The sequence below is a fragment of the Lethenteron reissneri genome, chromosome 50 (genome assembly GCF_015708825.2).
Source record: "Lethenteron reissneri isolate LAM-NWPU_2019-01 chromosome 50, ASM1570882v1, whole genome shotgun sequence".
NCBI lineage: Eukaryota > Metazoa > Chordata > Hyperoartia > Petromyzontiformes > Petromyzontidae > Lethenteron > Lethenteron reissneri.
In genome coordinates, this window is record NC_083828.1 from 7,626,553 (window position 1) to 7,651,744 (window position 25,192).

Sequence of the window (25,192 nt, forward strand, 5' to 3'; positions counted from 1 at the left end):
CCGACGCTTTGATGTTTGACGTTTCACATCAAAGGCTGCCGCCACTAACACCGGCGCGCCTTGGGAAAAACGAAAACAAGTGTTCACCTGCGGGCACGCGACGCACATTACGTAGCCGCCACGCGCCGCGGTCTCTATCCACTGCTGGATTGAATGCTCGTTTGCCCGGCGGATCTCTGGGACTGCCAGAGCGGTCACCATCTCAACCCACCCCCCACCTCCTCTTCCCATCGGCGGAATTCGTGGGGCAATTTTTAAAGACGAGCAACTATACTGCACGGTCTGCTTCAGCGGCAGGCCGTGCTTTCCCGCTTGTGTGGCGCCCGAAACGTCGTGATTGATTTATTTTATACCCCACGTGACTTTACCGAAAGAGCCAAAGAGTATGGTGTGTGTGTGTGATTGGTCAAGATGAGACTAGCAACTGTTCAGAATGATAATTCACTGTGTAACAAAAAAAATTGATGTTTTTTTTGTTCCTGGGTAGTAAGTATTACTTCCTAATTGCTTCTGCCTCTAAAGTACAGAAAATTGCGATTATTCCCCACAAAATTTGCTTTTGTGACCAGGGGCCACGTGACCAGGGACCACGTGACCACGACGCGCGCACGCGGCACACCATCGACACCTGGTGGGTGAATCGGCATCTGCCGCGCACGCAGAGCGATGCCGATGTGGATGAAGCAACAGCTGCCGTCTTAGACTCGAAGCTTTGGTGACTGTGGGAATCCATACTCTTTGGTTCCTTCGGTAGAGTCGCGTAGGTAGAAATAAAATATACATAGAATACGACGTTTCGGTTGCAACACAAGCAAACATCATCAGGTAAACGACACGTGGACCCAGCCTGTCACACGTGTTGTGTGAGGAAGGGGTTCTGACAGTTGGTTGATGGTTGAAATCATTCGGTCGCTGGTTCGACTCCTGGTTCGAAGGAGGTTGATTATTTTTAATATATTTTTCCAAATAATGAAATACATATAATTGTTCCCTCCGCAGGAATGTGTTAATTAAAACAGGAGACGAACCTACAATTTTGTGATCCGTAATCAGCGGAGTCAGACGCGTTATCCATTGCCCCACTGCCCCACGCACATGAGCTGTTCTCAGACATGTCTATACAGTGACTGGAGCTGTGTAATTACTGGGTTGCAGGCCTTCCTCTGCATTGCTGCTGCTGTACGTACTAATAGTGAAGTGATGAAACACTGCATAGGTCACCTTCGATAGCTCAGTTGGTAGAGCGGAGGACTGTAGTTGTTTGATGGCTGAAATCCTTAGGTCGCTGGTTCAACTCCGGCTCGAAGGAGGTTGATTATTTTTAATATATTTTTCACAATAATGAAATACATATAATTGTTCAAACAATAAATGCTCAACAAGCATCACCTGCACATTAGGAACATTATTGTTGGGCCAAACGTTGGCTTAAAATGCACCAAAAAGCAGAGGGCACTGGTAGGATTTGTCAGATGTTCTTCTACAGAAGCATCGATGTTGACACGTGGACCCAGCCTGTCACACGTGTTCTGTGAGGAAGGGACTCTGATAGTTCCACCGGTGTTCGTGTTGCACGACATCCCTGCAGGCTGTGCCCCTGGGCAGTCAGAGTCTTCATCACCGGCCACCCCCAACTCGGCACCTACACGGCCACGACTACTGCCATAGGCGATGTGAGAGGTGCCAGCAGACAGCGTGGGGCCAGTGGCGCAATGGATAACGCGTCTGACTACGGATCAGAAGATTGTAGGTTCGACTCCTGCCTGGCTCGTGGTGATTTTTTTTTTAATACAAGTGCGTGTATGTTTTTTAAACCCCGCAACATTCTTGGTACAATAATCCGACATCTGTTGAACGGTTATATTATGTAATTTTACTCTGGTCAGTTTAAACAATACCAATTAGTGCTTGAGTCTTACTTGTATCATCCACTCCCCCTACCCCACACCCCCACCCTCCCTGTCTTTCCTCCCTGCCCCCCTCCCCCTTCTCTCGCCTATATGGCCTCTTGTTGCAGCAGCCCCCTTTGCCCACTTCAGCGAATGTTTCTTGCTGTGGTTGTCCCACCTGATGACGGATGCATGTGTTGCGCCCGAAACGTCGTGATTTATTTTATTCTATACCTACGTGACTTTACCGAAATAACCACAGAGTATCGATCCCTGCAGTCACGAAAACTAAAAATCTAGATTAATACCAATTATTTGGTGAGGCTGCTGCTGCGTTGGCAGTGGTGTATAACCAGAGTCAACAATAATAACAACACTCAACACATTCATCAATTATACGGTGGCCTGAAGAGGAACCACCTATACATGGGAGGATGTAAGTTGTTTTCTATCTCTCTCTCTCTGTGTCTCTGTTTGTTCAATTTCACACTTAACTTCAAATTTAGCAATCTTTGGAGATCGTAATCAACCAGGCTATGCGTTAACTGTGTGTTATCCGACTCTCTGTGTTGCATTGCATTATATTTCAAAATATTTTCTAAGTTTGTTTTCTCAAACGGCCTATTTCTCTCTCTAAAATGTACCAGGCTCTCATAGGGCCATTCGATCTTCTTCTTTCCCTCGGTCGCTTCGGGGTGGATTCATTGGCATGCTAATTTCTCTGCTCCCAGCAGCAGCCACCAGCAGACCCCCCCCTCTCTCTGCCCCCCCCCCCCCCCTCTCTATTTAAGGCCTCGACACAGAGGCATTGGGTCTCTGTCTGTTTATGTTGAGTGTCTCTCTCTGCTTGTGTGTCTGTCTGTGTGTCTCCGTGTCTGTGTTTTGTCTCTCTCTCAAAGTTAGTTCTCCCTGATGACGGTTGCTTGTGTTACAATCGAAACGTCGTACTCTATTATTTAATTTATTTTCTTTCTACGTCACTTTACCGAAAGAACCAAAGAGTACATCGAATTGTTCTCACAATAAACGCTCAGCGAGCATGACGTGCACATTAGGAACATTTATGTTGGACCAAACGTTGGCTTAAAATGCACCAAGAAGAAGAGGGTACTGGTAGGATTTGTCAGATGTTCTTCTACAGAAGCATTGATTTTGATTTTGTGGACTTGGTGGCACGACACGTGGACCCAGCCTGTCACACGTGTTCTGTGAGAGAGGGACTCTGATAGTTCCACCGCTGTTCGTGTTGCACGACATCCCTGCAGGCTGTGCCCCTGGGCAGTCAGAGTCTTCATCACCGGCCACCCCCAACTCGGCACCTACACGGCCACGACTACTGCCATAGGCGATGTGAGAGGTGCCAGTAGACAGCGTGGGGCCAGTGGCGCAATGGATAACGCGTCTGACTACGGATCAGAAGATTGTAGGTTCGACTCCTGCCTGGCTCGTGGTGGTTTTTATTTTTTAAATAAAAGTGCGTCTATGTCTTTTTTAACCGCACAAATTTGTTGGTAAAATAATCCGACATCTGTTGAATGGTTCTATGATGTAATTTTACTCTGCTCAGTTTAAATAATACCAATTGTTTGGTGAGGCTGCTGCTGCGTTGGTAGTGGTGCACAACCAGAGTCAACAACAATAACAACACTCAACACATTAATCAATTATACGGTGGCCTTAAGAAGACAAATATATCGCAGGCAACGTTCAGGACAATGGTCCCTCCCTTTATTACTGCTAATCCTACATAATACACTACTAGCATAATATGCCTTTGAGACCCCCCCCCCCACCGCCGACACATTTCGCAAAGGAGTGACTAACCCCATATCTGCATTTGTCATCAATATGCTAAATTCCTCTGTTGATATGTAAACTCCTTTGTCAAGGCTCTTTCCTACTCTCACCCAGCTTAAAATACGCTGCCAAACTTAGCGGTGTTCATTAGGACGTAGTCTTTTCGACAACTCAGCTTCTTCACCTGAGGACGGCTGCTTGCGTTGTGGCTGAAACGTCGTGAGAATTTTATTTTTCGATGTTTTATTTTTATTATTTTATTATTTCTCTTCTTCGTGACTTTACCGAAAGTACCAATAATATGAATACAATGGTCCTTCTTCACCACAAGCAGATTGATAAATAAAACAGGAGACGAACCTTCAATCTTGTGATCCGTAATCAGCATAGCAAGACGCGTCATCCATTGCGGAGGGAGCTGGGAGGAACGTTGGGTTCCTCGGTCAATGGCCAGGGTCAACGGCGGCGTGGTGTATTCCGAAAATATGCCCGACTGTGAGGGTGGGCACAAGCCGGTAGGTTAAATGTTGAGTTTTATAAGGGCACCACGAGGTGACCAGCCCTACCCCTCCCACCTCCCACCCAGCCCCACCCTCCCCACCAAGCCCCACCCTCCCCACCCAGCCCCTCCCCACCCAGCCCCTCCCCACCCAGCCCCTCCCCACCCTCCCCACCAAGCCCTTCCCCACCCTCCCCACCCAGTCCCTCCTTCCCCACCCAGCCCCTCCCTGCACGACGGACACAATAATCCCTTGTGGGCTGGTGTAACCATTAGGTTCCTACCAGTATAATCCGACTCATTAGCTGTTGTCAGACATGTCTGTACAGTGACTGTAGCTGTGTAACTACTGGGTTGCAGGTCTTCCTCTGCATTGCTGCTGCTGTACGTACTAATAGTGAAGTGATGAAACACTGCATAGGTCACCTTCGATAGCTCAGTTGGTAGAGCGGAGGACTATAGTTGGTTGAGCCTGAAATCCTTAGGTCGCTGGTTCGACTCCGGCTTGAAGGAGGTTGATTTTTTAAAATATATTTTTCCAAATCATGAAAACATATAATTGTTCTAACAATAAACGCTCAGCGAGCATGACGTGCACATTAGGAACATTTATTTTGGACTAAACGTTGGCTTCAAATGCACCAAGAAAAAGAGGGCATTGGTAGGATGTCAGATGTTCTTCTACAGATGCATTGATGTTGATTTGGTGGACTTGGTGGCACGACACGTGGACCCAGCCTGTCACACGTGTTCTGTGAGGAAGGGACTGATAGTTCCACCGCTGTTCGTGTTGCACGACATCCCTGCAGGCTGTGCCCCTGGGCAGTCAGAGTCTTCATCACCGGCCACCCCCAACTCGGCACCTACACGGCCACGACTACTGCCATAGGCGATGTGAGAGGTGCCAGGAGACAGCGTGGGGCCAGTGGCGCAATGGATAACGCGTCTGACTACGGATCAGAAGATTGTAGGTTCGACTCCTGCCTGGCTCGTGGTAATTTTTTTTAATACAAGTGCGGATATCTTTTTAAACCAAGCAACATTGTCTGTACAATAATCCGACATCTGTTGAACGTTTTTTATAATGTAATTTTACTCTGGTCAGTTTAAAACACATTCCTGCGGAGGGAGCTGGAAGGAACGTTGGGTTCCTCGGTCAATGGCCAGGGTCAACGGCGGCGTGGTGTATTCCGAAAATATGCCCGACTGTGAGGGTGGGCACAAGCCGGTAGGTTAAATGTTGAGTTTTATAAGGGCACCACGAGGTGACCAGCCCGACCCCTCCCACCCCCCACCCAGCCCCACCCTCCCCACCCAGCCCCTCCCCACCCAGCCCCTCCCCACCCAGCCCCTCCCCACCCTCCCCACCAAGCCCTTCTCCACCCTCCCCACCCAGTCCCTCCTTCCCCACCCAGCCCCTCCCTGCACGACGGACACAATAATCCCTTGTGGGCTGGTGTAACCATTAGGTTCCTACCAGTATAATCCGACTCATTAGCTGTTGTCAGACATGTCTGTACAGTGACTGTAGCTGTGTAACTACTGGGTTGCAGGTCTTCCTCTGCATTGCTGCTGCTGTACGTACTAATAGTGAAGTGATGAAACACTGCATAGGTCACCTTCGATAGCTCAGTTGGTAGAGCGGAGGACTGTAGTTGGTCGAGGCTGAAATCCTTAGGTCGCTGGTTCGACTCCGGCTCGAAGGAGGTTGATTTTTTAAAATATATTTTTCCAAAGCATGAAAACATATAATTGTTCTAACAATAAACGCTCAGCGAGCATGACGTGCACATTAGGAACATTTATTTTGGACTAAACGTTGGCTTCAAATGCACCAAGAAAAAGAGGGCATTGGTAGGATGTCAGATGTTCTTCTACAGATGCATTGATGTTGATTTGGTGGACTTGGTGGCACGACACGTGGACCCAGCCTGTCACACGTGTTCTGTGAGGAAGGGACTCTGATAGTTCCACCGGTGTTCGTGTTGCACGACATCCCTGCAGGCTGTGCCCCTGGGCAGTCAGAGTCTTCATCACCGGCCACCCCCAACTCGGCACCTACACGGCCACGACTACTGCCATAGGCGATGTGAGAGGTGCTAGCAGACAGCGTGGGGCCAGTGGCGCAATGGATAACGCGTCTGACTACGGATCAGAAGATTGTAGGTTCGACTCCTGCCTGGCTCGTGGTAATTTTTTTTAATACAAGTGCGGATATCTTTTTAAACCAAGCAACATTGTCGGTACAATAATCCGACATCTGTTGAACGTTTTTTATAATGTAATTTTACTCTGGTCAGTTTAAAACACATTCCTGCGGAGGGAGCTGGAAGGAACGTTGGGTTGCTCGGTCAATGGCCAGGGTCAACGGCGGCGTGGTGTATTCCGAAAATATGCCCGACTGGGAGGGTGGGCACAAGCCGATAGGTTAAATGTTGAGTTTTATAAGGGCACCACGAGGTGACCAGCCCTACCCCTCCCTCCCACCCCCCACCCAGCCCCACCCTCCCCACCAAGCCCCACCCTCCCCACCCAGCCCCTCCCCACCAAGCCCTTCCCCACCCTCCCCACCCAGTCCCTCCTTCCCCACCCAGCCCCTCCCTGCACGACGGACACAATAATCCCCTGTGGGCTGGTGTAACCAGGAGGTTCCTACCAGTATAATCCGACTCATTAGCTGTTGTCAGACATGTCTGTACAGTAACTGTCGCTGTGTAATTACTGGATTGCAGCTCTTCCTCTGCATTGCTGCTGCTGTACGTACTAATAGTGAAGTGATGAAACACTGCGTAGGTCACCTTCGATAGCTCAGTTGGTAGAGCGGAGGACTGTAGTTGGTTGAGGCTGAAATCCTTAGGTCGCTGGTTCGACTCCGGCTCGAAGGAGGTTGATTATTTTTAATATATTTTTCCAAATCATGAAATACATGTAATTTTTTCAACAATGAAGGCTCAACGAGCATGACCTGCAACATTAGGAACATTTTTGTTGGGCCAAAAGATGGCTTAAAATGCACAAATAAAGAGGGCATTGGTAGGATTTGTCAGATGTTCTTCTACAAATGCATTGATTTTGATTTGGTGGACTTGGTGGACTTGGTGGCGCGACACGTGGACCCAGCCTGTCACACGTGTTCTGTGAGGAAGGGACTCTGATAGTTCCACCGCTGTTCGTGTTGCACGACATCCCTGCAGGCTGTGCCCCTGGGCAGTCAGAGTCTTCATCACCGGCCACCCCCAACTCGGCACCTACACGGCCACGACTACTGCCATAGGCGATGTGAGAGGTGCCAGCAGACAGCGTGGGGCCAGTGGCGCAATGGATAACGCGTCTGACTACGGATCAGAAGATTGTAGGTTCGACTCCTGCCTGGCTCGTGGTAATTTTTTTTTAATACAAGTGCGGATATCTTTTTAAACCAAGCAACATTGTCGGTACAATAATCCGACATCTGTTGAACGTTTTTTATAATGTAATTTTACTCTGGTCAGTTTAAAACACATTCCTGCGGAGGGAGCTGGAAGGAACGTTGGGTTGCTCGGTCAATGGCCAGGGTCAACGGCGGCGTGGTGTATTCCGAAAATATGCCCGACTGGGAGGGTGGGCACAAGCCGATAGGTTAAATGTTGAGTTTTATAAGGGCACCACGAGGTGACCAGCCCTACCCCTCCCTCCCACCCCCCACCCAGCCCCACCCTCCCCACCAAGCCCCACCCTCCCCACCCAGCCCCTCCCCACCAAGCCCTTCCCCACCCTCCCCACCCAGTCCCTCCTTCCCCACCCAGCCCCTCCCTGCACGACGGACACAATAATCCCCTGTGGGCTGGTGTAACCAGGAGGTTCCTACCAGTATAATCCGACTCATTAGCTGTTGTCAGACATGTCTGTACAGTAACTGTCGCTGTGTAATTACTGGATTGCAGCTCTTCCTCTGCATTGCTGCTGCTGTACGTACTAATAGTGAAGTGATGAAACACTGCGTAGGTCACCTTCGATAGCTCAGTTGGTAGAGCGGAGGACTGTAGTTGGTTGAGGCTGAAATCCTTAGGTCGCTGGTTCGACTCCGGCTCGAAGGAGGTTGATTATTTTTAATATATTTTTCCAAATCATGAAATACATGTAATTTTTTCAACAATGAAGGCTCAACGAGCATGACCTGCAACATTAGGAACATTTTTGTTGGGCCAAAAGATGGCTTAAAATGCACAAATAAAGAGGGCATTGGTAGGATTTGTCAGATGTTCTTCTACAAATGCATTGATTTTGATTTGGTGGACTTGGTGGACTTGGTGGCGCGACACGTGGACCCAGCCTGTCACACGTGTTCTGTGAGGAAGGGACTCTGATAGTTCCACCGCTGTTCGTGTTGCACGACATCCCTGCAGGCTGTGCCCCTGGGCAGTCAGAGTCTTCATCACCGGCCACCCCCAACTCGGCACCTACACGGCCACGACTACTGCCATAGGCGATGTGAGAGGTGCCAGCAGACAGCGTGGGGCCAGTGGCGCAATGGATAACGCGTCTGACTACGGATCAGAAGATTGTAGGTTCGACTCCTGCCTGGCTCGCAATATTTTATTTTATTAATTTTCTTTTTTTTTACACAAGTGCATGTGTTCCACCTGAAGACGGAAGCTTGTGTTGCCTCCGAAACGTCGAGATTTTTATTTTTTTATTAAATTTTTATTTTATTTTACTTTTATTAATTTTAATTTTTTACCTACGTGACTTTACCGAAAAAAATCTACGAATAAAAAACTGCATATGTTTTGGAACATTCAAACGAGTGGAGGAAATTCCACATTCCTTTCGATAAAAATCCGTCCCACTTCGTGCGGACGTTCGCGGCGCTTTTCGTGTGGACGGCCACGTCCCCGCCACCGAAATGTGGAATTTCCACCACTGCCTCTGCCGGGGCTGCGTACCGGAGATTAGCAACGGATGCCTCAAAGCGTGGCGCAATCGTTCAGGGGAATCACTCGACCCAATGTTTCTCTTCGCCTCTCGAAATGTATCCTTGGATAGTAGGGGCGGTGCAAGTCTGGGGATGACCGGAGAAAACCCAGCACGCCATCGATGGGACGGCGCTCAAACTAAATAAAACTCCACGACGCACAAACCCTCTTGCTCTACTGCCCTCTAACGGGCACTCTTTCAAATTGGCACGTGCACAATTATGGAACACTATGATAACGTGTATATTGTTGTTGTTGCTTTCGGTTTCGTGGCGTAAATGTAACTGTGTCGTACACCCGCCACCACCCGACACAGCCAATTTAAGAATCAGAATATTTATATTTCTACTGGAGGAACTCGATGAGCGATAAAGTTCTTTATCACGGATGTCTAGTAGGGGCCGGTCAGAACGTTTAAACCAAGGGTGGTACAGTCGGGTTTTTTACAATCGGGTTAAATTGTTTTTTTATATTAAACCCGATCATCTGAGATTGGGAGAAATCCGGTTTAATTGGTTCTAATTGCAGAACCGCACTTCTCAACGATGGGCTTCATCCATTCCAAGCTAATGAACTCACTGGCGCCCACGATTGTGGAGGAGAAGCTCGTGTTCATCAAGACCAACCTGCCCGCCGCATTCTACGACTACACCGTGCCCGACGGCCCCGAGTACGATAGCAACACCGACGAGGAAGCAGCCTAAGCCTTGGATCAGAGTTTCGTATTCATTAAACCAGGTTTTAATTCCCCGAAATCGGGTTTAATTGTATGAAATAAAAAACCCGATGCCTGCCGCTGAAAAAAATCGGGGTTTTTTTCCACCCATGGTTTAAACACCAACAAACATGACACAAACACGATAGCAGTGCAAAGTATAGGAAAGGGAAGAAAAATAACTCAAACAAATAGTAAGGGTGATCACGTGAACAGAACGTCCCAATTAGTTACGACTTCAGCAGCCCGCTGTTGTTAAGACAGCAACCCCCAACACGGAACAGAAGGATTCCTCCACAAATCTGGCTGTCCGTCTGATGAAGCTGGTTGTAATTACTGGCGAAATGTCGAACTCGGGTTGTAAATGTTGTGGCTTTGCTCTCCAACACACCGGTGTGCTGTACTAGTGACGAATTGGCACGTTCTGTTTACGTGACAAACCTTACTCATTGGCTGTGTCGGGTGGTGGCGGGTTTAATGACGCATTTATATTTTTACGCGATCTAACCTAAAAGCAAATCGCTATTTTGGATGATATTCGTAGGTTTTTTCAGGTAAAGTCACATAGGTAAACCATTTAAATTAATCAAAATCAAATAAAAATCACGACGGCTTGTGCCCGCACTCACAGTCGGCCATATTTGCGGAATACACCACGCCGCCGTTGACCGTGGCCATTGACCGAGCCACCCAACGTTCCTACCATTTGTGAAAAATATATTTTAAAAAATCATCCTCCTTCGAGCCGGAGTCGAACCAGCGACCTAAGGATTTCAGCCTCGACCAACTACAGTCCTCCGCTCTACCAACTGAGCTATCGAAGGTGACCTATGCAGTGTTTCATCACTTCACTATTAGTACGTGCAGCCTGCAACCCAGTAGTTACATAGCCACAGTCACTGTATAGACATGTCTGACAACAGCTAATGAGCGTGGGGCAGTGGGGAAATGGGGCAATGGATAGCGCGTCTGACTACGCTGATTTCCTCTGTAGGCCACCGTATAATTGATGAATGTGTTGAGTGTTGTTATTGTTGTTGACTCTGGTTGTGCACCACTGCCAACGCAGCAGCAGCCTCACCAAATAATTGGTATTATTTAAACTGAGCAGAGTAAAATTACATTATCGAACCATTCAACAGATGTCGAATTATTGTACCAACAAATATGCGCGGTTTAAAAAAGACATAGACGCACTTTTATTTAAAAAAAAACTACCACGAGCCAGGCAGGAGTCGAACCTACAATCTTCTGATCCGTAGTCAGACGCGTTATCCATTGCGCCACTGGCCCCACGCTGTCTCCTGGCACCTCTCACATCGCCTACGGCAGTAGTCGTGGCCGTGTAGGTGCCGAGTTGGGGGTGGCCGGTGATGAAGACTCTGACTGCCCAGGGGCACAGCCTGCAGGGATGTCGTGCAACACGAACAGCGGTGGAACTATCAGAGTCCCTTCCTCACAGAACACGTGTGACAGGCTGGGTCCACGTGTCGTGCCACCAAGTCCACCAAATCAAAATCAATGCTTCTGTAGAAGAACATCTGACAAATCCTGCCAATACCCTCTTCTTCTTTGTGCATTTAAGCCAACTTTTGGCCCAACATAAATGTTCCTAATGTGCAGGTGATGCTCGTTAAGCATTTATTTGGAAATAAATATTTACAAAAAAAATCAACCTCCTTCGAGCCGGAGTCGAACCAGCGACCTAAGGATTTCAGCCTCAACCAACTACAGTCCTCCGCTCGACCAACTGAGCTATCGAAGGTGACCTACGCAGTGTTTCATCACTTCACTATTAGTACGTACAGCAGCAGCAATGCAGAGGAAGACTTGCAATCCAATAATCACACAGCCACAGTTACTGGATAGACATATCTGACAACAGCTAATGAGTTGGATTATACTGGTAGGTTCCTACCAGTTACACCAGCCCACAGGGGATTACTGTGTCTGCCGTGCAGGGAGGGGCTGGGTGGGGATGGAGGGGCTGGATGGAGAGGGGAGGGGCTGGGTGGGGAGGGTGGGGAGGGGCTGGGTGGGGAGGGGAGGGTGGGGAGGGGCTGGGTGGGGCTGGGTGGGGCGTGGGAGAAGTGGGGCTGGGTGGGGAGGGGCTGGTCACCTCGTGGTGCCCTTATAAAACTCAACGTTTAACCTACTCACGCCGGCTTGTGCCCGCCCTCACAGTCGGCCATATTTGCGGAATACACCACGCCGCCGTTGACCCTGGCCATTGACCGAGCCACCCAACGTTCCTACCAGCTCCCTCCGCAGGAATGTGTTTTAAACTGACCAGAGTAAAAATGCATTATATAACCGTTCAACAGATGTCGAATTATTGTACCAACAATGTTGCGTGGTTTAAAAAATATATCCACACATGCATAAAAAAATAATTGCCCTCGAGCCAGGCAGGAGTCGAACCTACAATCTTCTGATCCGTAGTCAGACGCGTTATCCATTGCGCCACTGGCCCCACGCTGTCTGCTGGCACCTCTCACATCGCCTATGGCAGTAGTCGTGGCCGTGTAGGTGCCGAGTTGGGGGTGGCCGGTGATGAAGACTCTGACTGCCCAGGGGCACAGCCTGCAGGGATGTCGTGCAACACGAACAGCGGTGGAACTATCAGTCCCTTCCTCACAGAACACGTGTGACAGGCTGGGTCCACGTGTCGTGCCACCAAGTCCACCAAATCAAAATCAATGCATTTGTAGAAGAACATCTGACAAATCCTACCAATGCCCTCTTTTTCTTGGTGCATTTTGAGCCAACGTTTTGCCCAAAATAAATGTTCCTAATGTGCACGTCATTCTCGCTGAGCGTTTATTTTTAGAACAATCATATGTTTTCATGATTTGGAAAAAATAATTTAAAATAATCATCCTCCTTCGAGCCGGAGTTGAACCAGCGACCTAAGGATTTCAGCCATCAACCAACTACAGTCCTCCGCTCTACCAACTGAGCTATCGAAGGTGACCGATGCAGTGTTTCATCACTTCACTATTAGTACGTACAGCAGCAGCAATGTAGAGGAAGAGCTGCAATCCAGTAATTACACAGCGACAGTTACTGTACAGACATGTCTGACAACAGCTAATGAGTCGGATTATACTGGTAGGAACCTCCTGGTTACACCAGCCCACAGGGGATTATTGTGTCCGTCGTGCAGGGAGGGGCTGGGTGGGGAAGGAGGGACTGGTTGGGGAGGGGCTGGGTGGGGAGGGGCTGGGTGGGGAAGGTGGGGCTTGGTGGGGAGGGTGGGGCTGGGTGGGGGGTGGGAGGGGTCGGGCATATTTGCGGAATACACCACGCCGCCATTGACCCTGGCCATTGACCGAGGAACCCAACGTTCCTCCCAGCTCCCTCCGCAATGGATGACGCGTCTGACTATGCTGATTACGGATCACAAGATTGAAGGTTCGTCTCCTGTTTTATTTATCAATCTGCTTGTGGTGAAGAAGGACCATTGTATTCATAATATTGGTTCTTTCGGTACAGTCACAAAGAAGAGAAATAATAAAATAATTAAAATAAAACATCGAAAAATAAAATTATCACGACGTTTCAGCTACAACGCAAGCAGCCGTCCTCAGGTGAAGAAGCTGAGTTGTCGAAAAGACTACGTCCTAATGAACACCGCTAAGCTTGGCAGCGTATTTTAAGCTGGGTGAGAGGAAGAAAGAGCCTTGACAAAGGAGTTTACATATCAACAGAGGAATTTAGCATATTGATGACAAATGCAGATATTGGGTTAGTCACTCCTTGTGGAATGTGTAGTAGGTGGTGGGGGGTCTCTAAGGCATATTATGCTAGTAGTATATTATGTAGGATTAGCAGTAATAAAGGGAGGGGCCATTGTCCTGAACGTTGCCTGCGATATATTTTTAAATCCTTTATATTAAGTTCGCTTGCTTGCTTAGGACCGTGCAAATCTTTCGGTCGTTTTTTAACCCACTTCCCGTGATCCAATCGAGCTGACATTTTCCACACAGACTCGTTGTGCGTGACAGTTAATGTTCGTGAAAAATTTTTTCCAAAATTTTACACTTTTTAGAACAAAAATATTATATTTAATTACCAATTGCTTAATGGTGCAATGCAATCATCTGACCCATAGGTGGCAGCCATCTCAAGCCAGAGGACGAGAGTACTCTAGCCGCCACGCATATAAATAATTTATAGTGAAAAACTTTGTTTTTACTGGTTATACTTATTCTTCTTAAGGCCACCGTATAATTGATGAATGTGTTGAGTGTTGTTATTGTTGTTGACTCTGGTTGTGCACCACTGCCAAAGCAGCAGCAGCCGCACCAAATAATTGGTATTTTTAAACTGACCAGAGTAAAATTACCTTTTAGAACCATTCAACAGATGTCGAATTATTGTACCAACAATGTTGCGTGGTTTAAAAAACATACACGCACTTGTATTAAAAAAAATCAACACGAGCCAGGCAGGAGTCGAACCTACAATCTTCTGATCCGTAGTCAGACGCGTTATCCATTGCGCCACTGGCCCCACGCTGTCTCCTGCCACCTCTCACATCGCCTATGGCAGTAGTCGTGGCCGTGTAGGTGCCGAGTTGGGGGTGGCCGGTGATGAAGACTCTGACTGCCCAGGGGCACAGCCTGCAGGTGATGTCGTGCAACACGAACAGCGGTGGAACTATCAGAGTCCCTTCCTCACAGAACACGTGTGACAGGCTGGGTCCACGTGTCGTGCCACCAAGTCACCAAATCAAAACCAATGCTTCTGTAGAAGAACATCTGACAAATCTTACCGATGCCCTCTTTTTAAATCCTTTATATTAAGTTCGCTTGCTTGCTTCGGACCGTGCAAATCTTTCGGTCGTTTTTAACCCACTTCCCGTGATCCAATCGAGCTGACATTTTGCACACAGACTCGTTGTGCGTGAACATGCATTTTCATGAAAAAAATTTTTCCAAAATTTTACACTGTTTAGGGAATTTTTGTAAAATATTTAATTACCAATTGTTTAATGCTGCCAGACAATCATCTGACCCATAGGTGGCAGCCATCTCAAGCCAGAGGACGAGAGGAGTCGAGCCGCCCCGATGCCACGCATATAAAGGATTTTTAGTGAAAAACTTTGTTTTTACGGGTTTACTTGTTCTTTGTGCATTTTAAGTCAACTTTTGGCCCAACATAAATGTTCCTAATGTGCAGGTCATGCTCGTTGAGCCTTCATTGTTAGAACAATTATATGTATTTCATTATTTGGAAAAATATGTCAAAAATAATCAACCTCCTTCGAACCGGAGTCGAACCAGCGACCTAAGGATTTCAGCCTCAACCAACTACAGTCCTCCGCTCTACCAACTGAGCTATCGAAGGTGACCTATGCAGGGTTCCATCACTTCACTATTAGTAGGTACAGCAGCAGCAATGCAGAGTAAGACCTGTAACCCAGTAATTACACAGCCACAGTCACTGTATAGACATGTCTGAGAACAGCTCATGAGAGTGGGTCAGTGGGGCAATGGATAACGCGTCTGACTACCTTTTACATTGACAAGGCAGAAGTAGCAGTTATCCAAATTGTTTGTAGGTTCTCTCCAAACCATTGGCACACCAAACTTCAGCTTAGCATTCTTTCCTTTAGACTATAATCGCAAAGTTTCAACACAGGTTTTACACACTTTGTGAGGAGCCCAATTTTTGTCTTGGTCTCCAAGTCGTACTTTAAAGTAGGCAAGATGAACCTTCTTTACAAAGGTATTGATGTTGCGCCTTTGATCCTGCAAAGTGAAGCTGCCACAGATGTAGCAGAAGATATCTGGGTCATTACTGCGTTTCCTTCTTTCGGATGTTGTAGCCATTGTTAGATCACGCCCTGCAGAAGAAAAATATTAAATAAATGTGGATATCTACATAAAATTATATTATAAACACACTATCCTAAAGCAGTCACTGACTCGCAACAACTTGCAATCATAAGTGACAGAGTTAATTTCGGGTAAAAGCAATGAAAATGGGGTATGCCGATAGCATAAAAATGAGATGTGATAGAGCAAATCTCAGATCAGATTTGGAATCAGCACCCTGAAATTAGTCTAAAACAGCTGCAAAAGTCCATGCCAGAATTTGTTGTTGTTGACCAGTGTTATCAACTTCAACCAACTACTGTCCTCCGCTCTACCAACTGAGATATATTTTATTATAATTTTAGTTTATAATTTTTATTAATGAAAAAATTACATTTGTTTTCTATTTACGTGACTTTACTGAAAGAACCAAGATCATATTTTTCCTCTTAAGGCCACCGTATAATTGATGAATGTGTTGAGTGTTGTTATTGTTTTTGACTCTGGTTGTGCACCATTGCCAAAGCAGCAGCAGCCTCACCAAATAATACCAAATAATTGGTATTATTTAAACTGAGCAGAGTAAAATTACATTATCGAACCATTCAACAGATGTCGGATTATTGTACCAACAATGTTGCGTGGTTCAAAAAAACATACGCACTTGTATTAAAAAAAAAACCACTAGCCAGGCAGGAGTCGAACCTACAATCTTCTGATCCGTAGTCAGACGCGTTATCCATTGCGCCACTGGCCCCACGCTGTCTGCTGGCACCTCTCACATCGCCTATGGCAGTAGTCGTGGCCGTGTAGGTGCCGAGTTGGGGGTGGCCGGTGATGAAGACTCTGACTGCCCAGGGGCACAGCCTGCAGGGATGTCGTGCAACACGAACAGCGGTGGAACTATCAGAGTCCCTTCCTCACAGAACACGTGTGACAGGCTGGGTCCACGTGTCGTGCCACCAAGTCCAAAAATTAATGCATCTGTAGAAGAAAATCTGACAAATCCTACAAATGCCCTTATCTTCTTGGTGCATTTTAAGCCAACGTTTGGCCAAACATAAATGTTCTCAATGTGCAGGTGATGCTCGTTGAGCATTTATTGTTAGAACAATTATATGTATTTCATGATTTGGAAAAATATATTTACAAAAAAAATCAAACTCCTTCGAGCCGGAGTCGAACCAGCGACCTAAGGATTTCAGCCTCCACCAACTACAGTCCTCCGCTCTACCAACTGAGCTATCGAAGGTGACCTATGCAGGATTCCATCACTTCACTATTAGTACGTACAGCAGCAGCAATGTAGAGGAAGAGCTGCAACCCAGTAATTACACAGCTACAGTTACTGTATAGACATGTCTGAGAACAGCTAATGAGCGTGGGGCAGTGGGGTAATGGGGCAATGGATAACGCGTCTGACTACGCTGATTAGGGATAACAAAATTGTAGGATCGTTTCCTATTTTATTTATCAATCTGTTTGTGGTGAAGAAGGACCATTGTATTCATATTCTTGGTTCTTTCGGTAAAGTCAGGTAGAAGGGAAATAATAAAATAATAAAAATAAAACATCGTAATATAAAATTATCACGACGTTTCAACTACAACGCAAGCAGCCGTCCTCAGGTGAAGAAGCTCAGCTGTCGGAAAGACAGCGTCCCAATGAACACTGCTAAGCTTGGCAGCGTATTTTAAGCTGGGTGAGAGGAGGAAAGAGCCTTGACAAAGGAGTTTACATATCAACAGAGGAATTTAGCATATTGATGACAAATGCAGATATGGGGTTAGTCACTCCTTGCGGAATGTGTCGGCGGTGGGGGGGTCTCAAAGTCATATTATGCTAGTAGTGTATTGTGTAGGATTAGCAGTAATAACGGGAGGGAGCATTGTCCTGAACGTTGCCTGCGATATATTTTTCCTGTTTAGGCAACCGTATATAATTGATGAATGTGTTGAGTTTCGATTTAAAGCTTTAGTGACTGCAGGGATTCATCTTCTTGGTTCTTTCGGTAAAGTCACGTTGAAGGGAAGTAATAAAATAATAAAAATAAAACATAATAAAATAAAATAATTCTCACGACGTTTCGGCTACAACGCAAGCAGCCGTCTTCAGGTGAAGAATGAGGACTCATTCAAAATGTGTTGAGTGTTGTTATTGTTGTTGACTCTGGTTGTGCACCACTGCCAAAGCAGCAGCAGCCTCACCAAATAATTGGTATTATTTAAACTGACCAGAGTAAAATTACATCATAGAACCATTCAACAGATGTCGGATTATTGTACCAACAATGTTACGTGCTTTAAAAAGATTGTTTTAAAAATAATCAACACGAGCCAGGCAGGAGTCGAACCTACAATCTTCTGATCCGTAGTCAGACGCGTTATCCATTGCGCCACTGGCCCCACGCTGTCTGCTGCCACCTCTCACATCGCCTACGGCAGTAGTCGTGGCCGTGTAGGTGCCGAGTTGGGGGTGGCCGGTGATGAAGACTCTGACTGCCCAGGGGCACAGCCTGCGGGGATGTCGTGCAACACGAACAGCGGTGGAACTATCAGAGTCCCTTCCTCACAGAACACGTGTGACAGGCTGGGTCCACGTGTCGTGACACCAAGTCCACAAAATCAAAATCAATGCATCTGTAGAAGAACATCTGACAAATCTTACCGATGCCCTCTTTTTAAATCCTTTATATTAAGTTCGCTTGCTTGCTTAGGACCGTGCAAATCTTTCGGTCGTTTTTTAACCCACTTCCCGTGATCCAATCGAGCTGACATTTTGCACACAGACTCGTTGTGCGTGATAATGCATTTTCTTGAAAAAAAATTTCCTACATTTTACACTGTTTAGGGAATTTTTTAAAAATATTTAATTACCAATTGTTTAATGCTGCCAGACAATCATCTGACCCATAGGTGGCAGCCATCTCAAGCAAGAGGACGAGAGGAGTCGAGCCGCCTCGATGCCACGCATATAAAGGATTTTTAGTGAAAAACTTGTTTTTACGGGTTTACTTGTTCTTTGTGCATTTTAAGCCAACTTTTGGCCCAACATAAATGTTCCTAATGTGCAGGTCATGCTCGTTGAGCCTTCATTGTTTGAACAATTATATGTATTTCATTATTTGGAAAAATATATTAAAAATAATCAACCTCCTTCGAGCCGGAGTCGAACCAGCGACCTAAGGATTTCAACCACAAACAACTACAGTCCTCCGCTCTACCAACTGAGCTATCGAAGGTGACCTATACAGGGTTTCATCACTTCACTATTAGAACGTACAGCAGCAGCAATGCAGAGGAAGACCTGCAACCTAGTAATTACACAGCTACAATTCTAGATTTGAAGCTTTCGTGACTGCAAGGATTCATATTCTTAGGTTTTCCCCTCTTCAACCATTATATATACGGGGTGGTAGCTCCTGTAATCTCTCATTTACTTGATACAGCTGTCGTGGCTGTAACGGTTCCACCTGAAGACGGAAGCTTGTGTTGCCTCCGAAACGTCGTGATTTTTTATTTTTATTTTATTTTACTTTTATTAATTTTAATTTTTTACCTACGTGACTTTACCGAAAAAACCTAAGAATATGAATACACAGCTACAGTCACTGTATAGACATGTCTGAGAACAGCTAATGAGCGTGGGGCAGTGGGGCAATGGGGCAATGGATAACGCGTCTGACTACGCTGATTAGAGATAACAAAATTGTAGGATCGTTTCCTGTTTTAAGTATCAATCTGTTTGTGGTGAAGAAGTACCATTGTATTCATATTCTTGGTTCTTTCGGTAAATTCACGTCGAAGAGAAATAATAAAATAATAAAAATAAAACATCGATAAATAAAATTCTCACGACGTTTCGGCCACAACGCAAGCAGCCGTCCTCAGGTGAAGAAGCTCAGCTGTCGGAAAGACAGCGTCCCAATGAACACCGCTAAGCTTGGCAGCGTATTTTAAGCTGGGTGAGAGGAGGAAAGAGCCTTGACAAAGGAGTTTACATATCAACAGAGGAATTTAGCATATTGATGACAAATGCAGATATGGGGTTAGTCACTCCTTGCGGAATGTGTCGGCGGTGGGGGGGTCTCAAAGTCATATTATGCTAGTAGTGTATTGTGTAGGATTAGCAGTAATAACGGGAGGGAGCATTGTCCTGAACGTTGCCTGCGATATATTTTTCCTGTTTAGGCAACCGTATATAATTGATGAATGTGTTGAGTTTCGATTTAAAGCTTTAGTGACTGCAGGGATTCATCTTCTTGGTTCTTTCGGTAAAGTCACGTTGAAGGGAAGTAATAAAATAATAAAAATAAAACATAATAAAATAAAATAATTCTCACGACGTTTCGGCTACAACGCAAGCAGCCGTCTTCAGGTGAAGAATGAGGACTCATTCAAAATGTGTTGAGTGTTGTTATTGTTGTTGACTCTGGTTGTGCACCACTGCCAAAGCAGCAGCAGCCTCACCAAATAATTGGTATTATTTAAACTGACCAGAGTAAAATTACATCATAGAACCATTCAACAGATGTCGGATTATTGTACCAACAATGTTACGTGCTTTAAAAAGATTGTTTTAAAAATAATCAACACGAGCCAGGCAGGAGTCGAACCTACAATCTTCTGATCCGTAGTCAGACGCGTTATCCTATTGCGCCACTGGCCCCACGCTGTCTGCTGCCACCTCTCACATCGCCTACGGCAGTAGTCGTGGCCGTGTAGGTGCCGAGTTGGGGGTGGCCGGTGATGAAGACTCTGACTGCCCAGGGGCACAGCCTGCGGGGATGTCGTGCAACACGAACAGCGGTGGAACTATCAGAGTCCCTTCCTCACAGAACACGTGTGACAGGCTGGGTCCACGTGTCGTGACACCAAGTCCACAAAATCAAAATCAATGCATCTGTAGAAGAACATCTGACAAATCTTACCGATGCCCTCTTTTTAAATCCTTTATATTAAGTTCGCTTGCTTGCTTAGGACCGTGCAAATCTTTCGGTCGTTTTTTAACCCACTTCCCGTGATCCAATCGAGCTGACATTTTGCACACAGACTCGTTGTGCGTGATAATGCATTTTCTTGAAAAAAAATTCCTACATTTTACACTGTTTAGGGAATTTTTTAAAAATATTTAATTACCAATTGTTTAATGCTGCCAGACAATCATCTGACCCATAGGTGGCAGCCATCTCAAGCAAGAGGACGAGAGGAGTCGAGCCGCCTCGATGCCACGCATATAAAGGATTTTTAGTGAAAAACTTGTTTTTACGGGTTTACTTGTTCTTTGTGCATTTTAAGCCAACTTTTGGCCCAACATAAATGTTCCTAATGTGCAGGTCATGCTCGTTGAGCCTTCATTGTTTGAACAATTATATGTATTTCATTATTTGGAAAAATATATTAAAAATAATCAACCTCCTTCGAGCCGGAGTCGAACCAGCGACCTAAGGATTTCAACCACAAACAACTACAGTCCTCCGCTCTACCAACTGAGCTATCGAAGGTGACCTATGCAGGGTTTCATCACTTCACTATTAGAACGTACAGCAGCAGCAATGCAGAGGAAGACCTGCAACCTAGTAATTACACAGCTACAATTCTAGATTTGAAGCTTTCGTGACTGCAAGGATTCATATTCTTAGGTTTTCCCCTCTTCAACCATTATATATACGGGGTGGTAGCTCCTGTAATCTCTCATTTACTTGATACAGCTGTCGTGGCTGTAACGGTTCCACCTGAAGACGGAAGCTTGTGTTGCCTCCGAAACGTCGTGATTTTTTATTTTTATTTTATTTTACTTTTATTAATTTTAATTTTTTACCTACGTGACTTTACCGAAAAAACCTAAGAATATGAATACACAGCTACAGTCACTGTATAGACATGTCTGAGAACAGCTAATGAGCGTGGGGCAGTGGGGCAATGGGGCAATGGATAACGCGTCTGACTACGCTGATTAGGGATAACAAAATTGTAGGATCGTTTCCTGTTTTAAGTATCAATCTTTTTGTGGTGAAGAAGGACCATTGTATTCATATTCTTGGTTCTTTCGGTAAAGTCACGTAGAAGGGAAATAATAAAATAATAAAAATTAAACATCGTATAATAAAATTCTCACGACGTTTCAGCTACAACGCAAGCAGCCGTCCTCAGGTGAAGAAGCTCAGCTGTCGGAAAGACAGCGTCCCAATGAACACCGCTAAGCTTGGCAGCGTATTTTAAGCTGGGTGAGAGGAGGAAAGAGCCTTGACAAAGGAGTTTACATATCAACAGAGGAATTTAGCATATTGATGACAAATGCAGATATGGGGTTAGTCACTCCTTGCGGAATGTGTCGGCGGTGGGGGGGTCTCAAAGTCATATTATGCTAGTAGTGTATTGTGTAGGATTAGCAGTAATAACGGGAGGGAGCATTGTCCTGAACGTTGCCTGCGATATATTTTCCTGTTTAGGCAACCGTATATATTGATGAATGTGTTGAGTTTCGATTTAAAGCTTTAGTGACTGCAGGGATTCATCTTCTTGGTTCTTTCGGTAAAGTCACGTTGAAGGGAAGTAATAAAATAATAAAAATAAAACATAATAAAATAAAATAATTCTCACGACGTTTCGGCTACAACGCAAGCAGCCGTCTTCAGGTGAAGAATGAGGACTCATTCAAAATGTGTTGAGTGTTGTTATTGTTGTTGACTCTGGTTGTGCACCACTGCCAAAGCAGCAGCAGCCTCACCAAATAATTGGTATTATTTAAACTGACCAGAGTAAAATTACATCATAGAACCATTCAACAGATGTCGGATTATTGTACCAACAATGTTACGTGCTTTAAAAAGATTGTTTTAAAAATAATCAACACGAGCCAGGCAGGAGTCGAACCTACAATCTTCTGATCCGTAGTCAGACGCGTTATCCATTGCGCCACTGGCCCCACGCTGTCTGCTGCCACCTCTCACATCGCCTACGGCAGTAGTCGTGGCCGTGTAGGTGCCGAGTTGGGGGTGGCCGGTGATGAAGACTCTGACTGCCCAGGGGCACAGCCTGCGGGGATGTCGTGCAACACGAACAGCGGTGGAACTATCAGAGTCCCTTCCTCACAGAACACGTGTGACAGGCTGGGTCCACGTGTCGTGACACCAAGTCCACAAAATCAAAATCAATGCATCTGTAGAAGAACATCTGACAAATCTTACCGATGCCCTCTTTTTAAATCCTTTATATTAAGTTCGCTTGCTTGCTTAGGACCGTGCAAATCTTTCGGTCGTTTTTTAACCCACTTCCCGTGATCCAATCGAGCTGACATTTTGCACACAGACTCGTTGTGCGTGATAATGCATTTTCTTGAAAAAAAATTTCCTACATTTTACACTGTTTAGGGAATTTTTTAAAAATATTTAATTACCAATTGTTTAATGCTGCCAGACAATCATCTGACCCATAGGTGGCAGCCATCTCAAGCAAGAGGACGAGAGGAGTCGAGCCGCCTCGATGCCACGCATATAAAGGATTTTTAGTGAAAAACTTGTTTTTACGGGTTTACTTGTTCTTTGTGCATTTTAAGCCAACTTTTGGCCCAACATAAATGTTCCTAATGTGCAGGTCATGCTCGTTGAGCCTTCATTGTTTGAACAATTATATGTATTTCATTATTTGGAAAAATATATTAAAAATAATCAACCTCCTTCGAGCCGGAGTCGAACCAGCGACCTAAGGATTTCAACCACAAACAACTACAGTCCTCCGCTCTACCAACTGAGCTATCGAAGGTGACCTATGCAGGGTTTCATCACTTCACTATTAGAACGTACAGCAGCAGCAATGCAGAGGAAGACCTGCAACCTAGTAATTACACAGCTACAATTCTAGATTTGAAGCTTTCGTGACTGCAAGGATTCATATTCTTAGGTTTTCCCCTCTTCAACCATTATATATACGGGGTGGTAGCTCCTGTAATCTCTCATTTACTTGATACAGCTGTCGTGGCTGTAACGGTTCCACCTGAAGACGGAAGCTTGTGTTGCCTCCGAAACGTCGTGATTTTTTATTTTTATTTTATTTTACTTTTATTAATTTTAATTTTTTACCTACGTGACTTTACCGAAAAAACCTAAGAATATGAATACACAGCTACAGTCACTGTATAGACATGTCTGAGAACAGCTAATGAGCGTGGGGCAGTGGGGCAATGGGGCAATGGATAACGCGTCTGACTACGCTGATTAGAGATAACAAAATTGTAGGATCGTTTCCTGTTTTAAGTATCAATCTTTTTGTGGTGAAGAAGTACCATTGTATTCATATTCTTGGTTCTTTCGGTAAAGTCACGTAGAAGAGAAATAATAAAATAATAAAAATAAAACATCGTAATATAAAATTCTCACGACGTTTCAGGCTACAACGCAAGCAGCCGTCCTCAGGTGAAGAAGCTCAGCTGTCGGAAAGACAGCGTCCCAATGAACACCGCTAAGCTTGGCAGCGTATTTTAAGCTGGGTGAGAGGAGGAAAGAGCCTTGACAAAGGAGTTTACATATCAACAGAGGAATTTAGCATATTGATGACAAATGCAGATATGGGGTTAGTCACTCCTTGCGGAATGTGTCGGCGGTGGGGGGGTCTCAAAGTCATATTATGCTAGTAGTGTATTGTGTAGGATTAGCAGTAATAACGGGAGGGAGCATTGTCCTGAACGTTGCCTGCGATATATTTTCCTGTTTAGGCAACCGTATATAATTGATGAATGTGTTGAGTTTCGATTTAAAGCTTTAGTGACTGCAGGGATTCATCTTCTTGGTTCTTTCGGTAAAGTCACGTTGAAGGGAAGTAATAAAATAATAAAAATAAAACATAATAAAATAAAATAATTCTCACGACGTTTCGGCTACAACGCAAGCAGCCGTCTTCAGGTGAAGAATGAGGACTCATTCAAAATGTGTTGAGTGTTGTTATTGTTGTTGACTCTGGTTGTGCACCACTGCCAAAGCAGCAGCAGCCTCACCAAATAATTGGTATTATTTAAACTGACCAGAGTAAAATTACATCATAGAACCATTCAACAGATGTCGGATTATTGTACCAACAATGTTACGTGCTTTAAAAAGATTGTTTTAAAAATAATCAACACGAGCCAGGCAGGAGTCGAACCTACAATCTTCTGATCCGTAGTCAGACGCGTTATCCATTGCGCCACTGGCCCCACGCTGTCTGCTGCCACCTCTCACATCGCCTACGGCAGTAGTCGTGGCCGTGTAGGTGCCGAGTTGGGGGTGGCCGGTGATGAAGACTCTGACTGCCCAGGGGCACAGCCTGCGGGGATGTCGTGCAACACGAACAGCGGTGGAACTATCAGAGTCCCTTCCTCACAGAACACGTGTGACAGGCTGGGTCCACGTGTCGTGACACCAAGTCCACAAAATCAAAATCAATGCATCTGTAGAAGAACATCTGACAAATCTTACCGATGCCCTCTTTTTAAATCCTTTATATTAAGTTCGCTTGCTTGCTTAGGACCGTGCAAATCTT

General features: G+C 45.6%; 27 non-coding genes across 27 annotated transcripts; 11 read left to right on the forward strand and 16 right to left on the reverse strand.

The window, feature by feature from the left end:
• The first annotated feature begins 1,220 nt into the window (after positions 1-1,220).
• TRNAY-GUA (transfer RNA tyrosine (anticodon GUA)) lies at positions 1,221-1,309 on the forward strand. The gene is given in 2 exon segments: positions 1,221-1,257; positions 1,274-1,309. It is a non-coding gene; the product is annotated as a tRNA-Tyr (tRNA).
• Positions 1,310-1,698: 389 nt separating this feature from the next.
• TRNAR-ACG (transfer RNA arginine (anticodon ACG)) lies at positions 1,699-1,771 on the forward strand. Its single transcript has one exon. It is a non-coding gene; the product is annotated as a tRNA-Arg (tRNA).
• Positions 1,772-3,264: 1,493 nt separating this feature from the next.
• TRNAR-ACG (transfer RNA arginine (anticodon ACG)) lies at positions 3,265-3,337 on the forward strand. The gene has a single exon. It is a non-coding gene; the product is annotated as a tRNA-Arg (tRNA).
• Positions 3,338-4,610: 1,273 nt separating this feature from the next.
• TRNAY-AUA (transfer RNA tyrosine (anticodon AUA)) lies at positions 4,611-4,698 on the forward strand. Its single transcript is given in 2 exon segments — positions 4,611-4,647; positions 4,663-4,698. It is a non-coding gene; the product is annotated as a tRNA-Tyr (tRNA).
• Positions 4,699-5,104: 406 nt separating this feature from the next.
• TRNAR-ACG (transfer RNA arginine (anticodon ACG)) lies at positions 5,105-5,177 on the forward strand. Its single transcript has one exon. It is a non-coding gene; the product is annotated as a tRNA-Arg (tRNA).
• A 626-nt stretch (positions 5,178-5,803) lies between these two features.
• Positions 5,804-5,891, forward strand: TRNAY-GUA (transfer RNA tyrosine (anticodon GUA)). The gene is given in 2 exon segments: positions 5,804-5,840; positions 5,856-5,891. It is a non-coding gene; the product is annotated as a tRNA-Tyr (tRNA).
• Positions 5,892-6,299: 408 nt separating this feature from the next.
• Positions 6,300-6,372, forward strand: TRNAR-ACG (transfer RNA arginine (anticodon ACG)). The gene has a single exon. It is a non-coding gene; the product is annotated as a tRNA-Arg (tRNA).
• A 610-nt stretch (positions 6,373-6,982) lies between these two features.
• TRNAY-GUA (transfer RNA tyrosine (anticodon GUA)) lies at positions 6,983-7,070 on the forward strand. Its single transcript is given in 2 exon segments — positions 6,983-7,019; positions 7,035-7,070. It is a non-coding gene; the product is annotated as a tRNA-Tyr (tRNA).
• A 419-nt stretch (positions 7,071-7,489) lies between these two features.
• TRNAR-ACG (transfer RNA arginine (anticodon ACG)) lies at positions 7,490-7,562 on the forward strand. The gene has a single exon. It is a non-coding gene; the product is annotated as a tRNA-Arg (tRNA).
• Positions 7,563-8,173: 611 nt separating this feature from the next.
• Positions 8,174-8,261, forward strand: TRNAY-GUA (transfer RNA tyrosine (anticodon GUA)). The gene is given in 2 exon segments: positions 8,174-8,210; positions 8,226-8,261. It is a non-coding gene; the product is annotated as a tRNA-Tyr (tRNA).
• A 419-nt stretch (positions 8,262-8,680) lies between these two features.
• On the forward strand, positions 8,681-8,753 carry TRNAR-ACG (transfer RNA arginine (anticodon ACG)). The gene has a single exon. It is a non-coding gene; the product is annotated as a tRNA-Arg (tRNA).
• Positions 8,754-10,591: 1,838 nt separating this feature from the next.
• Positions 10,592-10,679, reverse strand: TRNAY-GUA (transfer RNA tyrosine (anticodon GUA)). Its single transcript is given in 2 exon segments — positions 10,592-10,627; positions 10,643-10,679. It is a non-coding gene; the product is annotated as a tRNA-Tyr (tRNA).
• A 396-nt stretch (positions 10,680-11,075) lies between these two features.
• On the reverse strand, positions 11,076-11,148 carry TRNAR-ACG (transfer RNA arginine (anticodon ACG)). The gene has a single exon. It is a non-coding gene; the product is annotated as a tRNA-Arg (tRNA).
• A 384-nt stretch (positions 11,149-11,532) lies between these two features.
• Positions 11,533-11,620, reverse strand: TRNAY-GUA (transfer RNA tyrosine (anticodon GUA)). The gene is given in 2 exon segments: positions 11,533-11,568; positions 11,584-11,620. It is a non-coding gene; the product is annotated as a tRNA-Tyr (tRNA).
• A 635-nt stretch (positions 11,621-12,255) lies between these two features.
• On the reverse strand, positions 12,256-12,328 carry TRNAR-ACG (transfer RNA arginine (anticodon ACG)). The gene has a single exon. It is a non-coding gene; the product is annotated as a tRNA-Arg (tRNA).
• A 408-nt stretch (positions 12,329-12,736) lies between these two features.
• TRNAY-GUA (transfer RNA tyrosine (anticodon GUA)) lies at positions 12,737-12,825 on the reverse strand. The gene is given in 2 exon segments: positions 12,737-12,772; positions 12,789-12,825. It is a non-coding gene; the product is annotated as a tRNA-Tyr (tRNA).
• A 1,472-nt stretch (positions 12,826-14,297) lies between these two features.
• Positions 14,298-14,370, reverse strand: TRNAR-ACG (transfer RNA arginine (anticodon ACG)). Its single transcript has one exon. It is a non-coding gene; the product is annotated as a tRNA-Arg (tRNA).
• A 749-nt stretch (positions 14,371-15,119) lies between these two features.
• TRNAY-GUA (transfer RNA tyrosine (anticodon GUA)) lies at positions 15,120-15,207 on the reverse strand. Its single transcript is given in 2 exon segments — positions 15,120-15,155; positions 15,171-15,207. It is a non-coding gene; the product is annotated as a tRNA-Tyr (tRNA).
• A 1,154-nt stretch (positions 15,208-16,361) lies between these two features.
• On the reverse strand, positions 16,362-16,434 carry TRNAR-ACG (transfer RNA arginine (anticodon ACG)). The gene has a single exon. It is a non-coding gene; the product is annotated as a tRNA-Arg (tRNA).
• Positions 16,435-16,841: 407 nt separating this feature from the next.
• On the reverse strand, positions 16,842-16,929 carry TRNAY-GUA (transfer RNA tyrosine (anticodon GUA)). Its single transcript is given in 2 exon segments — positions 16,842-16,877; positions 16,893-16,929. It is a non-coding gene; the product is annotated as a tRNA-Tyr (tRNA).
• Positions 16,930-18,009: 1,080 nt separating this feature from the next.
• TRNAR-ACG (transfer RNA arginine (anticodon ACG)) lies at positions 18,010-18,082 on the reverse strand. Its single transcript has one exon. It is a non-coding gene; the product is annotated as a tRNA-Arg (tRNA).
• A 748-nt stretch (positions 18,083-18,830) lies between these two features.
• Positions 18,831-18,918, reverse strand: TRNAY-GUA (transfer RNA tyrosine (anticodon GUA)). Its single transcript is given in 2 exon segments — positions 18,831-18,866; positions 18,882-18,918. It is a non-coding gene; the product is annotated as a tRNA-Tyr (tRNA).
• Positions 18,919-20,271: 1,353 nt separating this feature from the next.
• Positions 20,272-20,345, reverse strand: TRNAR-ACG (transfer RNA arginine (anticodon ACG)). Its single transcript has one exon. It is a non-coding gene; the product is annotated as a tRNA-Arg (tRNA).
• Positions 20,346-21,092: 747 nt separating this feature from the next.
• Positions 21,093-21,180, reverse strand: TRNAY-GUA (transfer RNA tyrosine (anticodon GUA)). Its single transcript is given in 2 exon segments — positions 21,093-21,128; positions 21,144-21,180. It is a non-coding gene; the product is annotated as a tRNA-Tyr (tRNA).
• Positions 21,181-22,531: 1,351 nt separating this feature from the next.
• Positions 22,532-22,604, reverse strand: TRNAR-ACG (transfer RNA arginine (anticodon ACG)). The gene has a single exon. It is a non-coding gene; the product is annotated as a tRNA-Arg (tRNA).
• A 748-nt stretch (positions 22,605-23,352) lies between these two features.
• TRNAY-GUA (transfer RNA tyrosine (anticodon GUA)) lies at positions 23,353-23,440 on the reverse strand. Its single transcript is given in 2 exon segments — positions 23,353-23,388; positions 23,404-23,440. It is a non-coding gene; the product is annotated as a tRNA-Tyr (tRNA).
• A 1,353-nt stretch (positions 23,441-24,793) lies between these two features.
• TRNAR-ACG (transfer RNA arginine (anticodon ACG)) lies at positions 24,794-24,866 on the reverse strand. The gene has a single exon. It is a non-coding gene; the product is annotated as a tRNA-Arg (tRNA).
• Positions 24,867-25,192: the final 326 nt, after the last annotated feature.